The sequence below is a fragment of the Lepidochelys kempii genome, chromosome 5 (assembly GCF_965140285.1).
Source record: "Lepidochelys kempii isolate rLepKem1 chromosome 5, rLepKem1.hap1, whole genome shotgun sequence".
Taxonomy (NCBI): domain Eukaryota; kingdom Metazoa; phylum Chordata; order Testudines; family Cheloniidae; genus Lepidochelys; species Lepidochelys kempii.
In genome coordinates, this window is record NC_136384.1 from 65,638,133 (window position 1) to 65,658,038 (window position 19,906).

A 19,906-nucleotide genomic window follows, 5' to 3' on the forward strand; every position below is an offset into this window, starting at 1 on the left:
AATTAAGTACAATAACTGATAATAAAAAATCTAAATAACAAAAGCAAGAAGACAAGAATAACTTCCATCTCCATATGTTAATACACCAGAGTAAAGTTGTCAGAAAACCTTTATGCCTCAGTTTTTCCCAAACCTCAGCCTGCAGATCAGTGGAGGCTGCATGAATCAGTTTCATCTACCCTTTTTCAGATTTCAACAGTCTCTACTGTCATGAATAGCAATGATGGATGATGCAAAACAAAGAAAACTTAGTAGTACATAAACTCATGGTTTGGGCAAAAGTGAGAGTGGTATTGCTAGTAAATTGTATAAGCATATCCTGGTTTACATACCATGGATACGAAACCTAAATAAAATAATCTGACTCTGCGATAGCTAAAATTACATCCACAGTTATGACTATGTTGTGTGTGGATGACATTTTTTTGGAGCCACTGCTGCATGTACACATAAGAGTATGTTCAGTCTGATAATATAGATTTTATTTGACATAGCTGTCTATATATATGAGAATACTGTCTTTTTTAAGACACTTCTTTATATAGGACCAGATATGAAGGTCCTATATGCAGGGGCATGGAGGTGGGGAGAGAGAACATGCAAGGAGCCTCCCCTCACTTTTGGCGCTCCTGAGTGCCCATGAAAGAGCCATTACAGCTGGGCTCTTGGAAGCGTACCTGTGGGCTCAAGGAAGTGCAGAGACGTCTTCGATGTACTCCCAGTCACAAGGCAGGCAATGGCCTAAAGGGGGCAGAAAAGAGGCTGGGCCGTGACCCTGCTAGGTCCACTGGATCTGATCAGACTATACCATACTGCAGTTTGCCCAGTGCCCCTGTGCACAGGGACTCTCAAAGCACAATCCCTCTCTGAGCCTTTCTGGAGGGCAGTACAGCTCTCTATTGCACCCTACTCAGGCCAGTGGATAAATGCTACAACTTAGCATATATGTGTAAAATTACTGCGAAAACAAAACATGCTCCAATTCCATAAGCTGGAGGATGTGTTGGCTGGCTATCAGCTAACACCTTATTTTCCATCCTATCTGCAGCTTATGAGGACCCCTGTTCAGTTCTAACCTCGTTTATTAAAACCTCACTTTTGACTCTCTTTTATTAATTCTTAGTTTTCTTTTAATTTTTCATATCTCATATTCCTCTCTTTTTTGCCTTAGAACAGTCTGTGCTTTGTTCTGTAGCAGCATGTGGTTCAGACTGATCCTTGGAAGCAATGTACTGGTATGATTCTTATTGTCAGTCACCAGAAGGAGGAATGACTCCTGATTTCTCTGGAGATCAATACCTTGCACACAAGCTGGCATAGCTGCAGATTTGCAGTGCTCGTGAGGGCAGCCCTCTTTCCCATACTGGCCACAAGCTCTAACTTGGTTGGTACAATGGGCTTTGTCCCACTAAAGACGAGGTAACATTTGACTGTCAAAGTAAGGTTTTAATTTGCTTTTTGGCTGCAATCTGTCACTAAATATGGTGCAGTTTCAACAACGATTAATTTCAAGTTATTTCTGAATCACTGATATTTATTAGGGGATCAGAGTTTATTTTTTAAGTACAGTCTCTTTCCAAACACTGTAGGCATACCAGCAGCATAACAGGGATGTAATTACTTGTGAGGGAAATGTGTTTGTTATATAAGGTTTCAGAGTAGCAGCTGTGTTAGTCTGTATTCGCAAAAAGAAAAGGAGTACTTGTGGCACCTTAGAGACTAACCAATTTATTTGAGCATAAGCTTTTGTGAGCTACAGTTCACTTCATCGCTCTTCTAGATTATTTAAATTATGCATCCATACTATAAAAGCCTTTTAAATAAATAGTAAATAAAAGCTATTACATTTTTATATAACTAAAACCCACATGTAGTAAATGGTGTAATATAATTACTGCCTAATCTGTTAAATTAACCAGTTTTATAAGTGAGTAAATCTGCTGGGTGTTCATATATTGCAAGGCACATAACTTTGTGATTATATCGTTAAGGTTGAGAATATATTCCCTTTTAAATCAATGTTAATAGAATGTTTGTTAAAGTTGAACTTTAAATTTCCTGAGAATCTGGCATCATATTACCATTCAAATGCCAACTTTAAGTCTGCCCTTATACCCCCATCCATCTTCCACCCACAAGACACTCTACAACATCTATATTTCCAACATGGGCCCCAGATACTAGTGCTTTTTTTTTTTTTAAATTTCTCCTACTTTCCTTAGCTGATAATTGCATGTTATAACAACATAGACATACTATACAATAAATTTTTGCTAAATTTAACACTTGTTCACATTTTCCTATTGGTCTTCCTTTTCAATAAAAGCCGCGTTTTGCCCAACTGCGCGTGCTCTACAAAACAGCAGTTGAAAATCCTACATTCCTTTAAGAAGTAGTGCCCTGAAAAGCTGTGGTATGAAAATTAGCATTCCAGGCCTGCACCAATTTAAGTAAATGAAAAAACTTCCATTCACATTAATGGGAGCAGGAGCTGGATCCAAGCAAGTGCCAAGAATTTTAACATTAACATATGCACCTTTGTAGGTATATTGGATTGTCCATCACCACCAATAGCAATTCCAGTTCCAGAGTGAAAGCAGATGGAAAGTCCATCTATGAAGCAAAAAGGGTCTTTTAAGTTTGCATTTTCTATTTCATATCCTGTAAATACAAATACAAAACACATTAGTTATGATTCAAAATTACCATGTACACATATATTTGATGAGTGAAACAGATAAAAACCTATGATATGAAGTTGTACTATGCTGACATATACTCAGAAGAATCATCTGTTTCATATCAGCTTAAGAAATAAAGAACAGATCTCTGTATTCTGTTCTTTGAAACTGCTATCTGTGATCAGGCTCCTCCCAGTCTTGTGGTATTTTTCCATTCAAGATTTTCCAGTTGCAAAGAATCACCTGAAGTGAAGGAAAGAAGACAAAATTAGGTAATTTAATTTCATCTTGACTCCCTTTATTAATGCTGATGAATCTTATTATTTAACATTGATATAATGGTAGTGCTCTAAGACTCAGATCAGGGTCAGGGCCCTGTTGTGCTGGGCACTATACAAATATAGAGCTAGACATCATACCTGCCCCTGGATAATCAGTTAAACAAATTCAGACCTGCTGACTGGTTTTGAAAACTTCATATATGATTTTCAATTTCTGTTATCCAAGGTTAAAAATTCTCACAGAACTACCTTCCTGTCTCTTACACTATCTACTATGGGGTGGGGGGGGGGAACAAAACAAAGTAGATATTGAGTACTGTGCATAATGCTGTAGGCTCTGCTGTTGCAGTCCCCAATTTTGGTCTCGAGCAATAAGCACTTTTATAAATCAATTTAATATTGAGCAGTCCAATGCTAGACCCTGAGATGTAAAATCTTGCAAATAAAATATAATAAATTTAACTTGCTTTACTAGTGCTTCTTGGCACATTGTGGACCAAAATGTTAATGGAATAAGCAAAATCTAAATTATTGAGCCATTTACAAAAATATGCATTTTTTTCATGCTCACTTATATTGAAGGAAGATAATAGCTATTTTACTGTTTTGCCACTACAGTTATACTTAGATGTAGATTTCAGAAAACAAACACATTGTCCCTTTGATTCTAAAATAAACTTGCAAGAGCCTTAGGAAACAAATGTCATTTCCAAATAAAGTCACCAGGAGTGAAAAATCACTACAAAACTGTAGGAGTCTCTACATGATCCTGCATCAGTTAAACCCCTATGTAGAAGCAGGTTTCAGAATAGCAGCCGTGTTAGTCTGTATCCGCAAAAAGAACAGGGCCAACCCTAATGGCCCTCCAAAAAGGTCTTGTGAAGGTAAAAAGGGCACACCAGGGTGCAGGATTGCTGTAGGCTCATTTGTCACTCTCAGAAAGTTACTACTTCTGTCCCTTTAAATTTCAGACAGCTGCTGTCCTCTGGCACTTGCCTAACTATTTGCATTGCGAACTATACACATTCAAGCCTGTAGCTTCCTGTGTTTGCATGTCAATTATGCTATTAGTATTTCTGCCTGCCAATGTGACATGGTAAAGATGTGCTTCTCTTAGCATCTTTTCTTAGAAATTAAATTAAAAACCAAAGCTCATATTGTGTTGATGAAGCTAGCTAAAAATCCCCTATATTTGACTCCATATGGGGCATTAATCTGTCTTGGGGAAACAGAAGGAATAGCCAGCACAGCTGTAGTTAGAATAAAAACCACAATTATATTAGAGGAGTTGTAAAGCATTAAGAACATTTCTTCAAAAGGCTCTTTTTTTTTCCTGATTACAAAGAACAGTGTTATGACAGAACCATTTTCTCTACTAAGGGGATTCACCATTATCTGACATTTTATCAGCTGCATCAAAATAATTAAGGTTTCAGAGTAACAGCCGTGTTAGTCTGTATTCGCAAAAAGAAAAGGAGTACTTGTGGCACCTTAGAGACTAACCAATTTATTAGAGCATAAGCTTTCGTGAGCTACAGCTCACTTCATCAGATGCATATCGTGGAAACTGCAGCAGACTTTATATACACACAGAGAATATGAAACAATACCTCCTCCCACCCCACTGTCCTTGAAAGCTACAACAACAATGTTGGATTTAATTATTTAATTATTTTGCAAAAAGAAAAGGAGTACTTGTGGCACCTTAGAGACTAACCAGAACATCTGGGGGGGGGGGGTAGGAAAAAACAAGAGGTACCTTGCAAGGTAGCCTATTTCCTCTTGTTTTTTCCTACCCCCCCCCCCCCCAGATGTTCTGGTTTAACTTGGATTTAAACTTGGAGAGTGGTCAGTTTGGATGAGCTATTACCAGCAGGAGAGTGAGTTTGTGTGTGTGGTTTTTGGGAGGGGGGTGGGGGGGAATGTGAGAAAACCTGGATTTGTGCAGGAAATAGCCCAACTTGATTGTCATGCACATTGTGTAAAGAGTTGTCACTTTGGATGGGCTATCACCAGCAGGACAGTGAATTTGTGGGGGGGGGGGGGGTGGAGGGTGAGAAAACCTGGATTTGTGCTGGAAATGGCCCAACTTGATGATCACTTTAGATAAGCTATTACCAGCAGGACAGTGGGGTGGGAGGAGGTATTGTTTCATATTCTCTGTGTATATATAAAGTCTGCTGCAGTTTCCACAGTATGCATCTGATGAAGTGAGCTGTAGCTCACGAAAGCTTATGCTCAAATAAATTGGTTAGTCTCTAAGGTGCCACAAGTACTCCTTTTCTTTTTGCAAAATAATTAAATCCAACATTGTTGTTGTAGCTTTCAAGTCCAATTTTAACAGATAAGACACATTCCGGCTATTTGAATCTAGAACCGTAGTCATTCAGCAAAAAACAGCATTTTAGAATTACACGTTAACTAGACTATCTAGCCTATACACTTTCTTAACTGGAAATCAGAAAGTCCGTACAAACACAAACAGCTATAAGAGATTATTTTTTATCATTTATTAACTGCTGACATTGTAGAGATTGAGAAATGGTGTGTAGAAACTGATGAAAAGACTGAGAAAGGGAATATATAGGAATGAACAATTGTTTTGGGGTAAATAAAGGTGAAAGGTGAAATGGAAGAAAAAATGTAAAAGATGAGGTGATGTGGTGAACAAGATAGCGGCTGGTGGTAGACTTGTGGTGTTTGTTAATAGTAAGGTACATTTTCCCATGCCATTGTGCCTGGTGCTGCAGGTTTCTTAATGTATCATTTGGGGTACACTCTACCACTCTGTAGGGACTATTTTGTATTTTCATTTTATCTCTGATGGATAGAAGCCAATGTACTGAACTGAAAATTATATTTCCATTTGTTTAGGAGAGGGTTCAGGACATGGATTGCAGAAAGTGTTGAGCCTCTGCCAGCCAGTATCTGTGAGCATTCTAGCTTTTAATTTTTCCTTTCATTTTTAATGATAATTCTATTCATATTTACAAACATATGTCACGTGGATAATCAAACAGAAAAAGAGAGTTAAAAACCCACAGAGAGTGAAAATAATTCATTGAAAAAAGAAAACAAAATGGAGTTAGGAAAAAGTAAAAGGAAATGGATGTCTGGATGGTGCAACACTTCCTTGCAGTTATGATCATGCATATATTTCTTCACCATTATATTTCCAAAAATTCTGCCCGTAGCTCCTGAAACCATTAAACTGATGTATCAGCCTCTCGAAATAGGTTATTTCTTTATGCACTGAAACAAATTCTTTAATATCGGTAGATCTGGATTTCACTCTTTTCATAGTAAAAACTTTTTCACACATTATGGACCAAATTTATGATGCCTGTAAAACAATGCAGCTCCATTGAGGTCAAGAGAGCTCTGCCAGTTTACACCTGCTGAGGGTCTGGCCCTGTAGCACTATCTGCAATTCACTTCAGTTGTGATGTGTTCTGAATTTCAGTGAAATCATGCAAGAGTATTCGGGCAAAATTTTGTAATCCTTGCATTTGCTCATGCTAGTATCCATGTTGTAGTAAACAGGAGTACTTGCATGAGTAAGGATTTCAGAGTTGGGTCCTTAGTTTTCTGGACTGAGAAATTACTGTTCCTCTAGCGTTTCCATGATCTGTACCATTTTGTGCTAAACAACCTATATTGGCAGGTATGTCCACAGCACATGCCCAGTATCAGAAATGTCTGCTCAATACCTCTGCAGTAGATCATCCTCAGGACATGTTTTAACAATCTACTTTGAATCCAGTACATCATTTTGAACTAGACTCTCTCCAGCTAAATTCTGAGGTGTTTGCAGAAATCTTTCCCACTATTTGCTAGTGAAAGTTATATTTAAAGCAATTTCATATTTAAGTCTCCTATTAATCATGTTGTTGAGTATATTCATTACAAAACTAAGTTATGTGCTTCAGAAACTGAGTTCCCCCAAGCACTTTTGTAACAGTGCTGAACAAAAGACTACTGTCTAGTGCAAGGTTGTATCTGTGACGACATAGCAAAATCTGAAATATGATGAAGAGGGGTGTATTCATAATATGTTCATTTTACAAGTTTGATCTAAAGACATTAATAGATTGTGAATTGCTTAGTCCCAACGGTGATCTCATTGGAAGTAGTCTGGAAAGAGACTTCTGGAGAACAACTCAGGAATCACTGACAGTGCAATTCTAATGGAGTTGAATTTTCAGTGAACAGGAGGGCAGTTTGGGGGTAGAACTGCTGCCTGTTTTATGTGAAGAAAGAATGTTCTCCACCAATGGAAGAAACCCAGGAACCCTAAAGAAAATCTTCAGAATGCTTTTTCCTCAAAAGCTCTCATGGAGGAAGGTGATTCACCATCTGATAAGGATTAATTAATATTGTTCAAAGATAATAGTAAGGATTCATATTTGCCAGAATGTTGCCATTGATTATGCTTTACAGTGTTTCTTCCCCTCTATTTTCCCCATTATCTTTTTCTTCTTTTTTGGAGGGGCGGGGGTGGGGAGAACTTTCTTAGATAGGAATGTTTCTGGATTGAAAAATTGTGTATGTATATATACTCGAGTCAACACTAGATGAGTTTCTTCTGCTTTATTTCTCATATACTAGCTGGCGTAATTGTTGGCTATGAATAATATCTATTCTTCAACAACATATTCCCACTGCCCCTTCCCCTGCTGTTAAAATGGAGGGTTTAATGATAGCTTGTTTTAATTATGTTACTCCACCCCTGCTGTTAATAAAGTTGAATGGAGATTTAGCCACTTTGGTGTTTTAAGATATATGGCATCTAGCTCACACAGGGACTGATTATCCTGGTATTTTGTTACTGTGCCATACCAAATATGTGCACTCTTAAAAGATGTGGTTTTCACAGGATTAAATATTGTTATTCCTAAAATCCTGATTATATCTATAGTGTGATGAAAAGTTGAGGTGAATGAAGGCTGGCTGAGAGGAACATGCAGATATACATTATTTTATGGGATTAATCACTTGCACTGGGGCAAAGTGATATTACCAGTGAGTAGAAACAATAACTCTGATCCTCAGATGTGGCCAAGGGACCTGATCCTACACTGCATTATACCATTTTTTAGGTCAGTGGAGCCATACCAGCAGAAAACTGCTGTAATGGAGTGGAGATTCAGGCCCAAGGAGCACAAACTGGAATTCAGGAAGTGGGTAGGGGAGGGGGGGGAGTGGAAAAGTAGTCTACGCAAACAGATGCCAGTGGGCCCAAGAGATTGTTACTGGAGCTGGAGATTGCTGGAGCACAAGGAACCCCAGCTACACCTCATGTGCTGGCCTCAGCATGGAGTGGCATAGACTTTATTACACTGGCTCTCTACTTAATTTCTTAAACTATTAATAAATTGAAGTAAGATATTATAAAAAAGTTTACATCCATAGCTTAGTCAGCAAACTTTCTATATAGTTTTAAAGCTTTAAAAAAATAAAGATTTTAACTTATAAGGAAGTTTGTTCCTTTTGCTGATGGATCTCAATGATTAGCTATGAACTCTAACCTTGAAACAAGCTATTCAAAGTTCTCAGTTTTGCCTCAGTCTTCTATCTCCTTCATCTGTGAATTTGGGCAAACAATAGCACAGCTCCTCGCTCTTGATTCCTTAACCGTGTAAACACACAAACTCACAGTGAGCTTTCCAATACCTGGCTGACTTTGGATCACTTTGGACTCCTGGAGGAGATGCTTTAGAATGTTTCTTTCTTGGTTGCCTTAAATGTCATGTGGTCAATTCTTAAAATTCTGTAAAACCTGGAAGAAATAGGAATACTTATCTATTTTGCAGGGCTGTTGTAATGATTAATTAGTTAGTCTGCACTGTGATCAGAAGATATAAAGCACTAAGTAACGTTAACTATAATTAATTTTCTTTCACTTATCTTTAATACCAATGCTGTACCTTGTTCCTTTTTCTTTTGAATCTCTGTTTATTGGTTAGGCTTTATCTTTCAAAAACTGCTTTTAGTATAAAATAAATGAGCTCCAAAGTAACCTTAGGAATCATTAATTGTTTGCTCAATAGATTTTGCCCATGTATTTAAATAATGTAAATGTACATTCAGCTAGGGATGTTATATGGGATAAGGTTTGTGTCTGGTCTAGTCTTTTCCTCTATCTTTAATTCTTTTCCTCTTCCCTCATTCACAGCTAACTATCCTACCTTCAAGACTTCATAATTGAGTCTATCAGGACTCCACTCTATGCTGGGTGCAGGTGGCTACTCCATTGAAATATAATATACTTATGGGATTTCCTCATGAGACTCATTGACAGAGAAACCTAAAACACAAAGGGTACGTGCACACTGCTTATGGCAGCAATTGGCATGTACAGCACATACACTGCATATTCCCCAAGCCTGGATATAAATAGCATTTTAGACAGCGACACACTGCTTAGGCAATTAAAGACATGCCTGGACTATAGGGTATGTACCCTACATTGCTTTCTACACACCCAAGCAGTGCCTCCCCCATCTACACTGCTGTTTTTAGCAGTGTAGGTCCTGCTGCCGCCCTACTGACTGAGCCTTTCCCCATTGCATTCCCCCTACCAGAGCCTTTCACTGCTATGTGTTTCTACACACTACAGTACAGGTGCACCTCGCTCTATGCTGTGGTGGGTAGATATGTGTGTATGTAGTGCTCGTACCTTTCACAACGCTGCTTCCGCCGTTGTAGACAAGGCCTAAAAGTAGCAGACCCCAGGCCTATCAAGGAACAATAAAAGACCATTAGGAGTTAAAAAAAAAATCCCTTTTTTGTAAACAAGACTAGCACTATTAAAAATAAACCATGTGTAGTGACCCATATCTCTGCAAACTGAAGCTACTACCCTGCAGCCCTTACTCAGCTGGGCCTTTCGTGTAAGGGCTGTAGAATTGAACAATGAGCTGGGTACTTACTGTAGTCACTACTTAATGTAATTCTGTTCACTGGGTCAACATTTTACTTGTTTTTTACACTTAAAATTCTTAAGGCAATTTTAGAAATACAATCTTGGGTCTGATTCACAATTGCTTGACACAGTGCATAGGCTTAGGAAATCTCTTACATTATCATCATTAGGATATGTGGAATCTTCTCCACAATAAAGAAAAAGAAACTGAGAAGTGTGTGGAAAAACTCTAATTGAGTCAGGTGTGTATACTGAGTCTGCAAGTCAAGGGACAAGGATGTATTTGAAGTCATGGGAAGAAGCCTAAGAAGGAACTTAGATAATTTCACAGAAAGAGTTCTGTTTGGGTTGTTACATACAGTAAACCCATAACTAACTGTATGATCTGCGTTTGGGCCCAAAAACTCACTACTATTTGTTATATAGTTTATGTAAGTGAAGTTAGGGTGCACATCATTGTGATGTTATTGACATAAGCTATTACCATACAGATCATAGTTGCAACCACTGTTATATATTTGCAGCAAATATTGTACAAAGGTTGTCATTTGAAGTATCTATAAAGAGGTTATGATTTGCTGGTTATAATTATGATAGTTGTAAGTGTGTACCATTTTTGTATTTGAAGTTATGAATATGGGCTATGTACTTGAATATCAAATGTGTTTGATTCCAAGTAGCTTCAGTGAAGCATTTGGTCAGCTTCTTGAGAAGGGACTATTCTCAGTAAGTGCCCAAACCAGAAACACTTAACTGACAATGGACTTTGGGAGATGCCAATCCACATCTGAGCTTTCCTGGGAACGTTCAACCTAACACGTAAACAATGGCGTCGGCCTGTAAAGAACTGAGTCATGCATGGACATGTGGCTTGCCCATGTGACTCCAACCTCCATCTTGCTGCTGTGATTTTCCACAGTCAGAACAAAGAGGTGTCCTTCCATAGGCAGAGACTATAAAAGGCTGCTGCATCTCCTCCATCTTGTCTTCAATCCTGCTTCTTACTTCTGGAGGAACCTTGCTACAAACTGAAGATCTGAACAAAGGACTGAATGACCCATCCCAGCTGTGGATGTACTCCAGAGACTTGATTTGAACCTGCAGTTTATTCCATCACTGCTACAAGCCTGAACCAAGAACTTTTCCATTATTGTATGTAATTGATTCCATTTAACCAATTCTAGCTCTCATCTATATCTTTTTTCTTTTATGAATAAACCTGTAGATTTTAGATTCTAAAGGATTGGCAACAGCATGATTTGTGGGTAAGATCTGATTTGTATATTGACCTGGGTCTGGGGATTGGTGCGTTGGGATCAGGAGAACCATTTTTCTTTTACTGGGGTATTGGTTTTCATAACCATTCATCCCTGTAACGAGTGGAACTGGTGGTGATTCTGGAAAACTGGAGTGTCTAAGGGAATTGCTTGTATGACTTATGGTTAGCCAGTGGGGTAAAACCGAAGTCTTCTCTGATTGGCTGGTTTGGTTTACCTTGCTGTGCAAAGGAACCCCAGCCTTGGGCTGAAACTGCCCTGTTTTAAGCAATTTATCCTGAATGTGGTACTCTCAGTTGGGTCCCACCAAAGCCAGCATTGTTACAATCATATCTATTTACAATAGTGTTAAATTTCTTTTATACTGTAAGACCAATGTATATTTAAGACACCAACAGCCACGAATGTGAAACAAGTATTTACTGTTTTGATGTTACACATTATTGGAATCATTAGCAGATGTATTTAAAATGTGATACACCTTCTGACAATATACTGGTAGGCTATAATATGTCCTTATAACATGGATACAATTTATTTATTCATTTTTAAGTGAATTTAGTGTTGGTTTGGCAGAGCTGAAGATGGAAATAATCTGTCCACAAAAAAAGCATTGCACAGGCAACAACAATGCAAACTTCTTTCACACTTCCCCAACACTTTATCTCACCCATGATCTGCCAAAATCACTTACAGCACTGAGGGAAAAAAGCAATGTCTATGCCATTCAATGATAAGGATGCCAATATTGGTAACTGTTTTTGTTTAATCCTCTGTTCACCAAGGACTGAACTAAGACCAGCAATTTGGTTTTTAATATATTTGTTCTGTAGCATTTTTGTATTTTGTTAATGTTTAAAACGTTTAAGTATGAACTACTGTCGATATGCATTACATAGCTCTATATACATCTCCAGCTTACTGAGACTATTTTTTTAAATTGGAATTTATCTTGGTGAATGGGTGGAGGGAAAAAAAGAAAACCTTGGAAATAACTATGAATAAGATTGTAGCCTGAAGGAGTTAATGGGCTGATTTCCATTTTCAAAAGAGCTCTTCAAAGACTTTCATCCTTTATGCTGCCAGCATGCTCTTCCATTTGCAAAGTAAAATCCCCATGCATATCTCCAGATACAGACTGTGCTTCCTATACACTAGAGGAAAAGGGGAGGCTAGCATTCGGCTTAGCCTATGAAACAAAAAATGAAATAACGGTCTGGAGCAAATGATACACATTTCAAATAAGCAAGGAGCCAAAAGGCCTATAAAATATATTTTCAAATATTTAGTTACTCAAGTATATGTAACTGTACTTAAATGATGCTATGTACTCTGTGTGGTCTGCCAGTGAGGGTGCCATTGTGTTGTGCAAGTATGTGCAAGCAACAGAAGGATGTGATCCAAAACTATTTAAGTGCATAAAGTGCTTTTTCTTCTGTTTGGAAACAGCTAGTGACAACTGCATGGGTAGTGAGAGCAAAATTAAGAAAATCTTCAAAGCATAACAGCAAATACCACAAAATGAGAGCACAGGACTAGAAACTGAGCCTCTTGTCCTCTACACAACAGTGTAGTGCAATAATACTAGATCAGAATATCAGCCCTAATGAACATTTTAATTCAATATTTGAATAATCAACTGTTTCATCTCTAAGGCCCCCAATTTAACAAAGTACCTAATGTGCCCAATTTCAAGCATTTGATTAGTGCCAATGCTTATGTACCTTACTGAATTAAGGCCTAACACAGCAGTTTGCAGAGTTAAAAATAAAGATTTGCCAAAAATAATAAAAAAAACCCTACCTCCTCCCTCCCACACAACACTTAATGTTCTTTTTTTGTATAAATGCCCTACCCTTAGATGAATCATCTTGTTATAAAAAAGAACATGAAGAACCACTTTATTCTTACTGGTACTCATTAAAGCAGGGACCCAATCATGCAAAATGCCAAATCCCTTCAAGTCTTAGTGAAGCCTGTCTTGCAGTAAGAAAAGGAGTACTTGTGGCACCTTAGAGACTAACCAATTTATCCGAGCATGAGCCTTCGTGAGCCACAGCTCACCTCATCGGATGCATCTGTGGCTCACAAAGGCTCATGCTCGGATAAATTGGTTAGTCTCTAAGGTGCCACAAGTACTCCTTTTCTTTTTGCGAATACAGACTAACACGGCTGTTACTCTGAAACCTGTCTTGCAGTAGGTGCTCAGCACCTTACAAGATCTGGCTCTTGGTTACCAGGTCTATTTATTTTTCCATACTTTATGTTAAGAGGCCAGAGCTTAATAATAAAATGAACCTAGTTTCCTTTGACTGTGCTACACAAGGAACTGCCAGGTTATGCTGCCCTTATTATCTTTTTACATAAGTCTGGTGAGAGAAGGACAAAGGGGCAGCAGACATAAGTTAAACTCCACATTTCAATGTGAGCATTTTCACTGGGTTTGTGAGCTGGTATGTGATCACTTAGCTCACAGATCACCAGGTAAGTAGAAAGTGAAATCAAATTCAAGACTACCTTCAAACACTCAGAATAATGGAAACCATATTAGAAGATGGAAATAAATACAGTACAATAAGTTGGGGTATTAAACATAAAAACTAAGTCGGTCGCCTTATGTTTACTGTCGTGAAAGAAAAATAAAGAAAGCAACTAACTGATAACTTTATTACCACTAAACCACAATAACAACAAAAATGTGGGATTTTTTTCTTTTCTGTGTTCATGAAGTCAAGACTCTTTTGAAACGAACAGAATTTTAAAGAGAAACTGTCATACCTTGTCAAGTATCAGAGGAATAGCTGTGTTAGTCTGGATCTGTAAAAGTGGCAAAGAGTCCCGTGGCACCTTATAGACTAACAGACGTATTGGAGCATAAGCTTTTGTGGGTGAATACCCACTTCGTTGGATGCATATAGTGGAAATTTCCAGAGGCAGGTATAAATATGCAAGCAAGAATCAGGCTAGGGATAAGGAGGTTAGCTCAATCAGGGAGGATGAGGCTCTCTTCTCGCAGTTGAAGTGTGAATACCAAGAGAGGAGAAACTGATTTTGTAGATGGCTAGCCATTCACAGTCTTTGTTTAATCCTGAGCTAATGGTGTCAAATTTGCAATTTATTTGGATGTCATCCTGCAGCAAAAAAAAACCTTCAGGACCAGACTTCAAAGAGAAACTGCTGAGTTTCAGTTCATTTGCAAATTTGACACTAACTACAAAAGCAGTTTCTCCTCCCTTGGTCTTCACACCTCATCTGCTAGAAGAGAGCCTCATCCTCCCTGATTGAACTAACCTCTTTATCCCTAGCCTGATTCTTGCTTGCATATTTATACCTGCCTCTGGAAATTTCCACTACATGCATCCATCAAAGTGGGTATTCACCCACGAAAGCTTATGCTCCAATACATCTGTTAGTCTATAAGGTGCCACGGGACTCTTTGCCGCTTTTATTAAAGAAATACTATGTTGTCTCTGAAAGTCAGTGGGAACTACTGGGTATGCAGTAAACTTGAAAAGCAGGCCACCTGTTTAGTGAACTTTAGATATGGATTGAAGAGCTTACCTTTAGGCTTCCATTTTTGAAAATGGTAGGTTTCAATGTATTTTGTGTAAAAGAACAAGATTTTGAAGTTTCATAATTTTATAGTCATTTTTGTCTATACCTCTTGGAAGCTTGAAAATGAAATTGGTTTCCTCATTGTACGTTAGTAGGGTTGCCACCAATGTTCCCTCTAATTTTTGACAGGCCGTGTATGCAAAAAATTTCTTCTGTGCAAATTTTTGTGTGCACGGTGTTTCGCCATGTGCGTGGGGTTTAGGATCTGTGTGTGCGTGCACACACACACAGCTTAGAGGGAACAGTGGTTGCCACCATCAGTTGGACACATTATTTCTTCCCTGAAGGATCTCTTGGAAAGCCAACCTCGTCAGATTTGGGTGGGCCTGTATAAGAGTGTTTGACTTCAGTGGGAGTTGCTGGGGGCTCAGTACTTTTGAAAATTAGTCCACTTATTCAGAGGCCTAAATACAGGGACCTGGGCTTTAGACACCCTTTAAAAAATACACAAACCCTCAGTAAAACACACAAAATGGTTATGTTCCAATGAGATAGCTGTAGCTGAGCTGAAATATGTGTAATCACAAATGAGGAAAATCCCCCTACTTTCTATGAGATCTTAAAATGCAGTACAACGGCGCAATCCTGCAACCCCTATTCAAACCAGTGGGAGCACTGATCAGTGGGACAACTCGTGTGAAAATGAACTTCTTGTGCGACGGAAGGTTGCAAGATCAGACTCTGTTGGTAAGGTACTGTCCTCAATGAAACCATAAATGAAAATATTGAGGTTTATAAAATGCTACAATTATGTTTTTATTACAATTTTGGTATAACCATTTTTGTGAAACTGTCATCATCAGCAGATATTTCTATTTCAGAACAGAATTATCCTTTTCATTTTTGGGATTTTAAGAGAAAATTAGTGACCCTAGTTGTCCTTATTGTTTTGATTTTAAATCTCAGACTTCACAGAAGGAATTATAAGTCTCTTTTACTGCTATGTTGGGTAACTGTTTAATAGTTTGAGAGTATTACTTGTAGGAATTGAAATCTTGTATCAGGGACTCTTAGATTAAATTACAATCTATTAATCTGTAATGATTTATGACCTTCCATTTTGTGTAAGCTCACCAAAGCTGTGGTAGGTTGTGGAACTTGGTTCTCTAGCAGGCAAGCTAATTTCCATGGCCTGGCTAATTTTTTCTAACAGCAGAGAGCAGATTGCATATAAATGAGTCCTTCCACACCAGTTCAACTTCCTGCCTGATTCATTATGGTTAAAACTTGGACATCCATGGTAATTTTTTCTTATAATTAAAAATGAATACACCTTTAGGATGGATTAATTTTGATTTGCTATATCAGGCTTATTTATAACCACCGGCAATAATGCAGGTCTTCACCTTCCAAAGATAGGGGATACAGTATTTAAAACAAAAAAGCCTATCAATATACCTCAATCCTGGAAACAATTATGATTACGCTCTGGAAGTGTCAATTCATAGAGTGTGTGCACAGCTGGTACCTAGGGAGCCAAGAATTTTAGATGAATAGCACCCTTAGTAATGATAATATAACTGCTCTCTGCAGAACTACTGAAATATTCATTATGCAACCTTCACTTACACAGAAGTCAGCAGGGCTACTTATGGAGTAAGGAACTACTCAATGTAACGTATTGAATGTAAGGAATAATGCAATAGAGGTATAGAGAAAGTACCATTTTAAATGGCATAAAACAGTTTCACACAGTGCATGCACACTGCACTACAATATTTCTGGGATGTAGTGGAGACATAGGCTCATGATTTCCCTACACCCGCCCTGAATTTTTGCAACACCCCCCCCCCCAGTTTTGTGAACTAGTTACATGCCAATTTAGTGACTGTTTGGAAATTTGAATTGAAACTGAAACATTAATACAAACTTTAAAAGCATATACAGTGTATGATAAAATACGTGTATCTGAAAAAGTATAATAGATTTGACAAGTATGAACATAAACTAGCTTCCTTATACAGCTGTTGTTTTTTATGACAATGTCAATGCATTCATTTCGGTGATGTTGGCCCACCTAATAATTTCAGATGATGATTTGTAAGCGAAGTCTAAAAGAGCTCTCCGTGACAGCTAGTGATGAGCTGGCGCTGGGGGGAAAGGCTTCAGGACCAGATTGTATTTACATTCACACCTAATCTAACTAGGTATCCAGCAAACAGAGCTGTGTTGTCCAAGTGATAGATTTTGGCTGGGGTTGAGTTACAAATCACTTGAATGCCGCGGGGTGGGGGGGAGTGAAATGTTGTTGTTCTTATTGTATGAGTAAAGGGCAGTAGAACTGTACTGAGCCTGTGCTGATTGAGGGCAATCAAGAGAGAGGGTGGGGACCTGTCCCTCTCCACTGTTTAAAGACAGAGCTGATTAGGCTCCATAGATAGTTTTTTGTTGTGTTAAGTGACCACTGCAGCTGTGCTATCCACAGCCTCAGAAACAACTCTGACATCATAATCAAAAAGGCTGATAAAGGAGGTGCTGTTGTCATCATGAATAGGTCGGAATATGAACAAGAGGCTGCTCGGCAGCTCTCCAACACGAGTTTCTACAAGCCATTACCCTCTGATCCCACTGAGAGTTACCAAAAGCAACTACAGCATTTGCTCAAGAAACTTCCTGAAAAAGCACAAGATCAAATCCGCACAGACACACCCCTGGAACCCCGACCTGGGGTATTCTATCTACTACCCAAGATCCATAAACCTGGAAATCCTGGGCGCCCCATCATCTCAGGCATTGGCACCCTGACAGCAGGATTGTCTGGCTATGTAGACTCCCTCCTCAGGCCCTACGCTACCAGCACTCCCAGCTACCTTCGAGACACCACTGACTTCCTGAGGAAACTTCAATCCATCGGTGATCTTCCTGATAACACCATCCTGGCCACTATGGATGTAGAAGCCCTCTACACCAACATTCCACACAAAGATGGACTACAAGCCGTCAAGAACACTATCCCCAATACTGTCACGGCTAACCTGGTAGCTGAACTTTGTGACTTTGTCCTTACCCATAACTACTTCACATTTGGGGACAATGTATACCTTCAGATCAGTGGCACTGCTATGGGTACCCGCATGGCCCCACAGTATGCCAACATTTTTATGGCTGATTTAGAACAACGCTTCCTCAGCTCTCGTCCCCTAAAGCCCCTACTCTACTTGCGCTATATTGATGACATCTTCATCATCTGGACCCATGGAAAAGAAGCCCTTGAGGAATTCCACCATGATTTCAACAATTTCCATCCCACCATCAACCTCAGCCTGGTCCAGTCCACACAAGAGATCCACTTCCTGGACACTACAGTGCTAATAAACAATGGTCACATAAACACCACCCTATACCGGAAACCTACTGACCGCTATTCCTACCTGCATGCCTCCAGCTTTCACCCTGACCACACCACACGATCCATCGTCTACAGCCAAGCTCTGCGATACAACCGCATTTGCTCCAACCCCTCAGACAGAGACAAACACCTACAAGATCTCTGTCAAGCTTTCTTACAACTACAATACCCACCTGCAGAAGTAAAGAAACAGATTGATAGAGCCAGAAGAGTTCACAGAAGTTACCTACTACAGGACAGGCCTAACAAAGAAAATAACAGAACGCCACTAGCCGTCACCTTCAGCCCCCAACTAAAACCCCTCCAACGCATTATTAAGGATCTACAACCTATCCTAAAGGATGACCCAACACTCTCACAAATCTTGGGAGACAGGCCAATCCTTGCCTACAGACAGCCCCGCAACCTGAAGCAAATACTCACCAACAACCACAAACCACACAACAGAACCACTAACCCAGGAACTTATCCTTGCAACAAAGCCCGTTGCCAATTGTGCCCACATATCTATTCAGGGGACACCATCACAGGGCCTAATAACATCAGCCACACTATCAGAGGCTCGTTCACCTGCACATCCACCAATGTGATATATGCCATCATGTGCCAGCAATGCCCCTCTGCCATGTACATTGGTCAAACTGGACAGTCTCTACGTAAAAGAATAAATGGACACAAATCAGATGTCAAGAATTATAACATTCATAAACCAGTCGGAGAACACTTCAATCTCTCTGGTCACGCAATCACAGACATGAAGGTCGCTATCTTAAAACAAAAAAACTTCAAATCCAGACTCCAGCGAGAAACTGCTGAATTGGAATTCATTTGCAAATTGGATACTATTAATTTAGGCTTAAATAGAGACTGGGAGTGGCTAAGTCATTATGCAAGGTAGCCTGTTTCCTCTTGTTTTTTCCTACCCCCCCCCCAGATGTTCTGGTTTAACTTGGATTTAAACTGGAAGAGTGGTCAGTTTGGATGAGCTATTACCAGCAGGAGAGTGAGTTTGTGTGTGTATGGGGGTGGGGGGGATGTGAGAAAACCTGGATTTGTGCAGGAAATAGCCCAACTTGATTGTCATGCACATTGTGTAAAGAGTTGTCACTTTGGATGGGCTATCACCAGCAGGAGAGTGAATTTGTGTGGCGGGGTGGAGGGTGAGAAAACCTGGATTTGTGCTGGAAATGGCCCACCTGATGATCACTTTAGATAAGCTATTACCAGCAGGACAGTGGGGTGGGAGTAGGTATTGTTTCATATTCTCTGTGTATATATAAAGCCTGCTGCAGTTTCCATGATATGCATCTGAGGAAGTGAGCTGTAGCTCACGAAAGCTTATGCTCTAATAAATTGGTTAGTCTCTAAGGTACCACAAGTACTCCTTTTCTTCTTACTGCAGCTGAAATCACTGATAAGCAAGTCTAAGTGCTTAGTCTTGCTGTGTGACAGTGTTTCTGTGGAAGACACAGCCCAAACTGCACTAGCTGCGAGGTTCTCCCACTGAGAACTCAGCTGAAATCACTGAGAGCTGGGTGGAACCTCAAGAGACCAACTCACAGAGGTCACAGTGGCAGGTGGCAGCAGAAGGTGACCATTGGCAACAGAGTGGTGGAGTGAACAGTGGCACAACAAACAGCAGTGGCCAGAGCGAACAGTGAGCAGCTGGAGGAACGAGCAAGGTGCCTTCTTGCCCCCCACCTGGGAAGTGTAATCACGTGAAAGCACCTCTGAATTCTGACAGGTTTCAGAGTAGCAGCCATGTTAGTCTGTATCCA

At 39.5% G+C, this 19,906-nt stretch overlaps 1 long non-coding RNA gene across 1 annotated transcript; it reads right to left on the reverse strand.

The window, feature by feature from the left end:
* Positions 1 to 1,805: 1,805 nt before the first annotated feature.
* Positions 1,806 to 9,753, reverse strand: LOC140911482 (uncharacterized). Its single transcript, XR_012158987.1, has 4 exons — positions 9,642 to 9,753; positions 8,636 to 8,741; positions 2,746 to 2,924; positions 1,806 to 2,661 (listed from the first exon to the last, which is right to left on the reverse strand). It is a non-coding gene; the product is annotated as an uncharacterized LOC140911482 (long non-coding RNA).
* Between the last annotated feature and the right edge of the window lie 10,153 nt (positions 9,754 to 19,906).